The sequence below is a fragment of the Daphnia magna genome, linkage group LG4 (assembly GCF_020631705.1).
Source record: "Daphnia magna isolate NIES linkage group LG4, ASM2063170v1.1, whole genome shotgun sequence".
Taxonomy (NCBI): Eukaryota; Metazoa; Arthropoda; class Branchiopoda; order Diplostraca; family Daphniidae; genus Daphnia; species Daphnia magna.
Window position 1 is genome coordinate 8,888,268 of NC_059185.1, and position 6,537 is coordinate 8,894,804.

At 38.0% G+C, this 6,537-nt stretch overlaps 1 pseudogene; it reads right to left on the bottom strand.

Annotated features, from left to right (window-relative positions):
• Positions 1–791: 791 nt before the first annotated feature.
• On the bottom strand, positions 792–2,304 carry LOC116930560 (annotated as a pseudogene).
• Positions 2,305–6,537: the final 4,233 nt, after the last annotated feature.

The following is a 6,537-nucleotide window of genomic DNA, read 5'->3' on the forward strand; positions in this document are numbered from 1 at the left end:
CGAGCTCTGGCTGAATCTGAATTTGTTAATGCACTGACGCCTGTTAACAGAAAAAAGAAACGAATTTTATTGCGTTGTGTAAACAAATATTAACGAATACTTATTTTCCTTGAGAAAGACGTTAATTACCTGAGGAAGAGCTTTCTGCATCTTTGTTGATTGTTTGTTCCAAAGTAAGGTCAATCGGAATCCGTTAGAAAGGTTTTGTAGTTCTTCTAATGGAAATTATGCCACTCTCAAAGTATTCGGAAATACCGGGATGAGTTTCCTCCATTTTCATAAGGTTGTCATGATATCTAGTTAACCACCTCGCATAGTTTTGATGATTGAAGATAAAAAATAGATTTGTGATTTCTGGTAACAAGTAGATGAATAGTTTGTAGTCTTCGGTTCTTATAGATCTGACAAAGTGATGATAGAGGTCAATCAGTTTGATGTATATCATCCAATATTTAGCGGTTGCTCCGTGTTCCCCATCAGTAGTTTTTTTACAGAATAATTCGTACCGCTCGAAGAGCTCTTGAATTTCCATTGAAATATCTGCTAGTGTTGAAATCGGTTTCAAGGTGGAGAAAATTATCTTGTACTCTTCGATGAAGGTGTGGTCCAAGGTTTTCAAAAATTCCTCAAAGTGAAGTTTACGAAGAGCAGCTGCAAAAATGGGATGTATTCTTTTACATCTGTTGTAGTGTTTGCCGGATAAAAAAGCGTCCAAGGATCCTTCTGCTAAAGCAGAACTTTCTCTCAAAATATACGGTCCACCGGAATCGTCAATGAATTTGCCGATTGCTTTAAATAATGAGAGTTCAATGTGGAATGAGCCAAGCTGGATGAATAAATTATCAAACTTTGGGCTTTCTTCTGATTGTATGGTGAGCGCTACATTGGCAATAGCGAGGTCGTAAGTCACTGGTACATACTTTTGATCACACTCCTCCGCAATACGTTTCGACATGTTTAACGTTTCCACCACTGCTGAAATAGATGTCGGTGAAACATTAAGCTGCGGCAAATAGGAAATTGTCTGCATAGGAAGTCTGGGCAGAGCATCATCTTTCAGAAAAGTTGCATTCCACCCTGTCCACATCGGGATAGGTTTCGGATTAACGGACAAAGATGATGCCCATATGAAGTCTAAGAGCTTTGCCTGATGAAGGGTTGCTGGAATATCCTTTCTTCTTGGGTCGTCCATAGGAATCATGATTTCCTTCACCATCCTTGGCCTTTTATGGTAGGGTTCAATTACTGCTGCATTTTCACCATAAGCCCGTCTCCGGCGAACCGATTTTCGACCACTCTGCACTTCCGGAACGGTAAGAAGTTCAACGCTCGGCCCGGCAGTATTGCCGTCATGATCTTGAAGGGAAGACTGAATATCATCTTGATAAGCAATGCCTACTGTATCGTGAAGGGTATCCTTGCCCGTTAGGGTCTCCACATAGCGGTCATAATTATCAAATGCAACACCTATAATTATTTCAGAAATGAATTCGGTTTCATTAGTAGTACTCATCAGTATTCGGGTGAATATTTAAACTTGTATAGTTACCAGTGTGAAGGTTTTGCTGTCTATTCAATCCATAAGGAAGGAGCGTCGAGGATTCCGAAGCAGCATAAGTCAGTTCTGTCTCCAGTTCTTCAGCGAAGTGATAGCTGACACAGTGTCCAAGTTTATTGAGCACTTCGATGACCTTCCTGCTGCCCGTAACAGACTTCATGACCAACGATAGAAGCAAATGCTTAGATGGTCTACTTCTTCCGTTCGTAACAGAGAAAATCACATCTTCTGCAAGAGATCTTATTCTTAGTTCCTTTCTTTCACATATTTTCGTTGGGCTGGTTGGCCCATTGATGAGGCACTCGAAAAACTCTTTCACAAGCGGTGGTATTCCTACCTCACCCTCAAGGATATCATTTAATGACAAATTCATTGGAAGAGCTTTTCTTGGCTGCTTTATAATAATATTTCGCAGGATTGACGCGGCATCTCTAATCTATAAAAGTAAAAAAAATTATTCATCGGATTAAGCAATATAACATTTGAAGTGGTTTTCGTACCATTACAGGAATTTTCTTGGATGTCCCAAACTTGGTTTTTAATGCTTGATCAATAGAGACTGTCGAATTAAACACAATTTTTCCAACTCCGATGGTTGGATGGATAAAAGTCTTTACCTTGTCTCCAAAGTGAACCAGAATATTTTGTTGCAGTACACTCTTCTTCCGTTTTTCAAGATCGACGTCACTATCAGAGAGACCTAACCCTTCAAGCGCATAGAAATAATGATTCAGCAGATCTGACATTCGTTCGACGTCTCCCAGGCAAATGACTTTAGTTGTAATGAATGAAATGGTAGCATCAAATGCTTTTTCACAAATGTTTCTTTTTCGATTCCAATCAGATAGCTCTCTTTCTGTGTTTGCTTTCTTGAAAAGTTTTGCTTTATTTGCATATTCCAGTCGGCAGGTCTTGTGATATTTGACTTCTTTAGCAATGAAGTCTCCTGTCGCACTGATTTTTCCTAGAATGTGAGTGTCATTCAGTAATCTTGCATCATTTTCAATGTTTTGTTGAATATTGACAGTTTGACATGTAATGAGTTCGTCTCTAACTTTTGACTTGAGAAACTTTCGGGCTTTACCACAAAAAAACAATTGCTATCGAAAAGTGTGTTGGGAGATGCTTGACGTCCAGAACGCATCGAACGAACTCCAGAATTGACATTGGTGTTACCTGTAACAAATTGAAAATATTAAGCATGTTTTAGTTTACACATATTCTTAGCTACTTCATGTTACCACAGTCGACTAATGTTTGGGCAGGCTCTGCTGAATCATTATGAAGTTCATCCAATTCTTTTTGTAAGTCGATAGCTTTTTGTTTGGCCACTTTGATTTGTTCCTGTTTAACTGACGTATAGTTTGAATAACACTTCTCATGATACCCAGCAGTGTCGTTGCAGCATGTTGGGAGTTTTACTTGGGAAAATTTGGAATTGGAACGGAAACGATGAACAAATTCAGCCTCTTTGCATTTTGCCAAAGTCGATTCTTTAAACAAAATTATTTTCTCTCGTTCATCTACTTTGTCCACTACGTGCAAAACACAAACAGTTGTGTTAATCTCTTCATTTAAAACACACGAACTAGCCATTTCTTTAACACTTCAAAAATAGCACCAAGAAACATTTTTTGCTAAAAAAATTGATGAGACAATTGTCATAACAACTAGCAGATGACTCAACTGAGTTGCCAAATATAACAGTAACTCGCTCATCACTATATATGGAATTATGAACATAATTAAAATTGTGTTGTTTTAGTTTAGATTGTTGTTTTTTATAATGATTTATTGAATTTTTCGATGTCAGTTTTGAATGAGCGCGTCGCAAAGCAGCGTTGCCGCCTACGTAAAATAGTGTTTGGGTGTGAAAATCAGCTTACACACCCGCGTCTGCTCGGTACTTGGCACCAATTAATTTGGTCTGCTCCCGTACCACTAGATAGAGAATTTTTTGCTTTATTTTATTGTGTTTTTAGTTCTTATCATACCTAATTTTGCATTTTCATGCAATTTTGGTGTTACACACCTGCGTCTGCCTGGCCTTTTGCACCAAAATAAATGGTCTGCTTCTCGATTTTTATAATCCCCATATTAACCCCTATCTAAATAAAAAAAATTTTTCGGGATACCCGGTTTTGCACTTTCAATGCAATCACGCCGACTTCGGGACCGTCTTTCGGCGTGATTGCACCATTTGCCAGGCGACAGACTTGTATATTCGGACTCGCCGTGTCATAATTAATCATAATCAGTGTTCCAATCGTAGGATACTCGATTTTGCACGACGACCCCGCTGTCTCTCGTACTATAGCGAGGGAAAGAAAACGAAATATTATTTTTTTTTCGTGTTGGGTGTGTAAGAATGGAATGCGCTAGCGTTGGCGCTGCATATGCGTAATGTAAATGGAACAACGACGCATTTGCGTAAAGAACTAAGACAAGAGAAATTGTAATTTAAGAAACGAAACCAGCGGACATTCAACTACGTGTGGATTTGTTAGTGTGAGTGTAAAATGTATATGTGATGTGAACTACCATTGGATAAGTTTATGTTTTTTCAATTGGATATAGCCTCATATCGCAAAACCGAAATCAAGGGGAGAAATTTACGAAACATTACTTAATAAGTATACATAAGTAGACATAAGGAAAAAAAAACGGTAGAGAAACATTTATTAGGCTAAATAATCGAAGGAGGGGAAGAATACATTTGACATTTGAGTCGCACGCGTAAATAACATTTCTATCCAAGGGGCGCTGTGGAAAAATGGTCAACATTTTTTGCGGAATTATGTTCCGTCACGAAGAGCTATGCGGATCCTTAATTCTCTTATCATTTGTTCGATCCTTTGTTGGCACCAATCCAGAAACTCGACGTATGTGTTCGGTGGCGGGGCGTCGGCGGCCCACCCAGCCGAGATGCCCTGCAGTGGAGGCGTCCCAGGAGATGCAGCGTCGCCCGGAATTGTAATCATCAGCGTGATCCACCCGCACCGACGACGGAAGAGAATTTTATTCATTCACCGTTATTGCGTATTTAATTGCATTAAAGTTTGTATAAATAGTGGCACATTTTTCCAAAAGTGCTGGCTGGTGATGTGCTGGTTGTTATAATCGTAGGATTTTAATAAATAACCTATCATTATGACTTTCCGAACAATTTCTTTTAATGCACTACTGAGAGCTACGGCAAGCGTATACGAAAAAGATCAAGAGGAAAAAAAGGCAGAATGGGAAAGACACAGAACGAATAAAAGAATGATAAGAAAGATAAACAGAGTATCAAGAGGAAAATATAAAAAAAGGAAAAAATTTTCTTGTTTCTTGAGAAGAACTCTAGATGACACAACTTTTTTTCTTTTTCCGTGGCTGGTACTGATGGCGTCTATCCCTACGAGAGCGGTGGAACGGAACGCCCTACGATTCTCAATTGGAGGACAAGGTTCCGTTTTCCATAATATCGTCTCATACAAGGGTTTTAAGTGATTTACATGCGTCCGCTAACATATATAAGAATTATCGGCTATGTTTACTGTATTATTATTATGGACTTTTACTACTCTATAAGGGCCTTTATATTTGGAAGTTAATTTTTATCTATCACCATCCTTAACGACGCGAATATCCAACAAAACCCTATCTCCTACAAGATATTTCCTTTCTTTTGCCCGCTTATTATATTACTCACGCTGACGATTCCAAGCCATATAGGTTTCTTCACGCACTCGTTGAAAACTATAACGCATGCGATCAGCTAAATTCTACCTACATAATTGGAAGCAGATTAAAAAGTTTGAGGGGAAGCATCTAAGAATTCATTAATGGGAATATTGGGATCTCTACCATGTACTAAATAATAAGGGGTTTCAAGTGTCAAAGAGTGTGGAGAACTACGGTATGCAAATAAAACATCGTCTAACATATCTTCCCAATTCGCTTGATTTCCATCTTTTAATTCTTTTCTTAACATAGTTGTTAACGTCCGATTAAATTTTTCTGTCTCACCATTACTAGTAGGATTATATGCAGTGGTGAGTCTTTGATCAACTTTTAATTTCTGACAAAAATAACGAAACAATTTCGATGTGAAATCGAAATTGATTCCGCGATCTCGATTTCGCGATCGAGGACAATAGCTTTAGGCATTCCATGCCGTACAATAATTGTTTTATATACACACTCAGCTGTGGTTTGGGCAGTTCGATCTTTCAATGCGACTACTTTAACCCAGCGACTAAAATAATCAGTAATAACTAAAATATAACTATTTTTATTAGGCGAAACGGGAGTAATTGGGCCTAAAAAATCCATGCCAATTACTTGAAAAGAGGCTTTAGCAAGTTCGTGTGGATGTAAAAGTGCTCTATAAGTTGACGAAGTATTCGCTGTTTAAACTTCACTAGCTTGGCAATATTCTAAGATATATTTTCTCTTTGTAGGCCAATAATAATTATTTTTTTACCTTCAAAAAAGTTATATAAAAAGCTAAATGCCCACCCATCGGCGCATCGTGTAATTCTTTCAACACTAGATGGCGGAGGGAGTACGGCAAAACTAATTGATGATTAATTTCATTGCGTTTACTATCACTTGAAGCTAATTCGTGCCGATAAAGTGCACCTTCTATGACTACAAAATATTCAATTTCCTTAGCCCAATCAGGCTTAGACTGGCTATATTTCTCCTCAAGTTTTCCTTTCTCCAAATAATTTAGAACGGATATACGAAGTTCTTCTTCAAGTTGTTTTTTGCAAATCAATTTAACATTATTTGTACAGGTTGAATACTAGCTACTTTTAATCGGGATAAACAATGTGCATTTTGATGAATACGTCCAGGCCTATACTTTAATTCATAATTTGTTGCGGCTAACAGTATAGCCTATCTACGTTATCTACCATTATTGTATGTCTGATTTTTTAGCCATTGCAAAGGTCGATGGTCACATATATTTTTGAAAGGTTTGTCCGAAA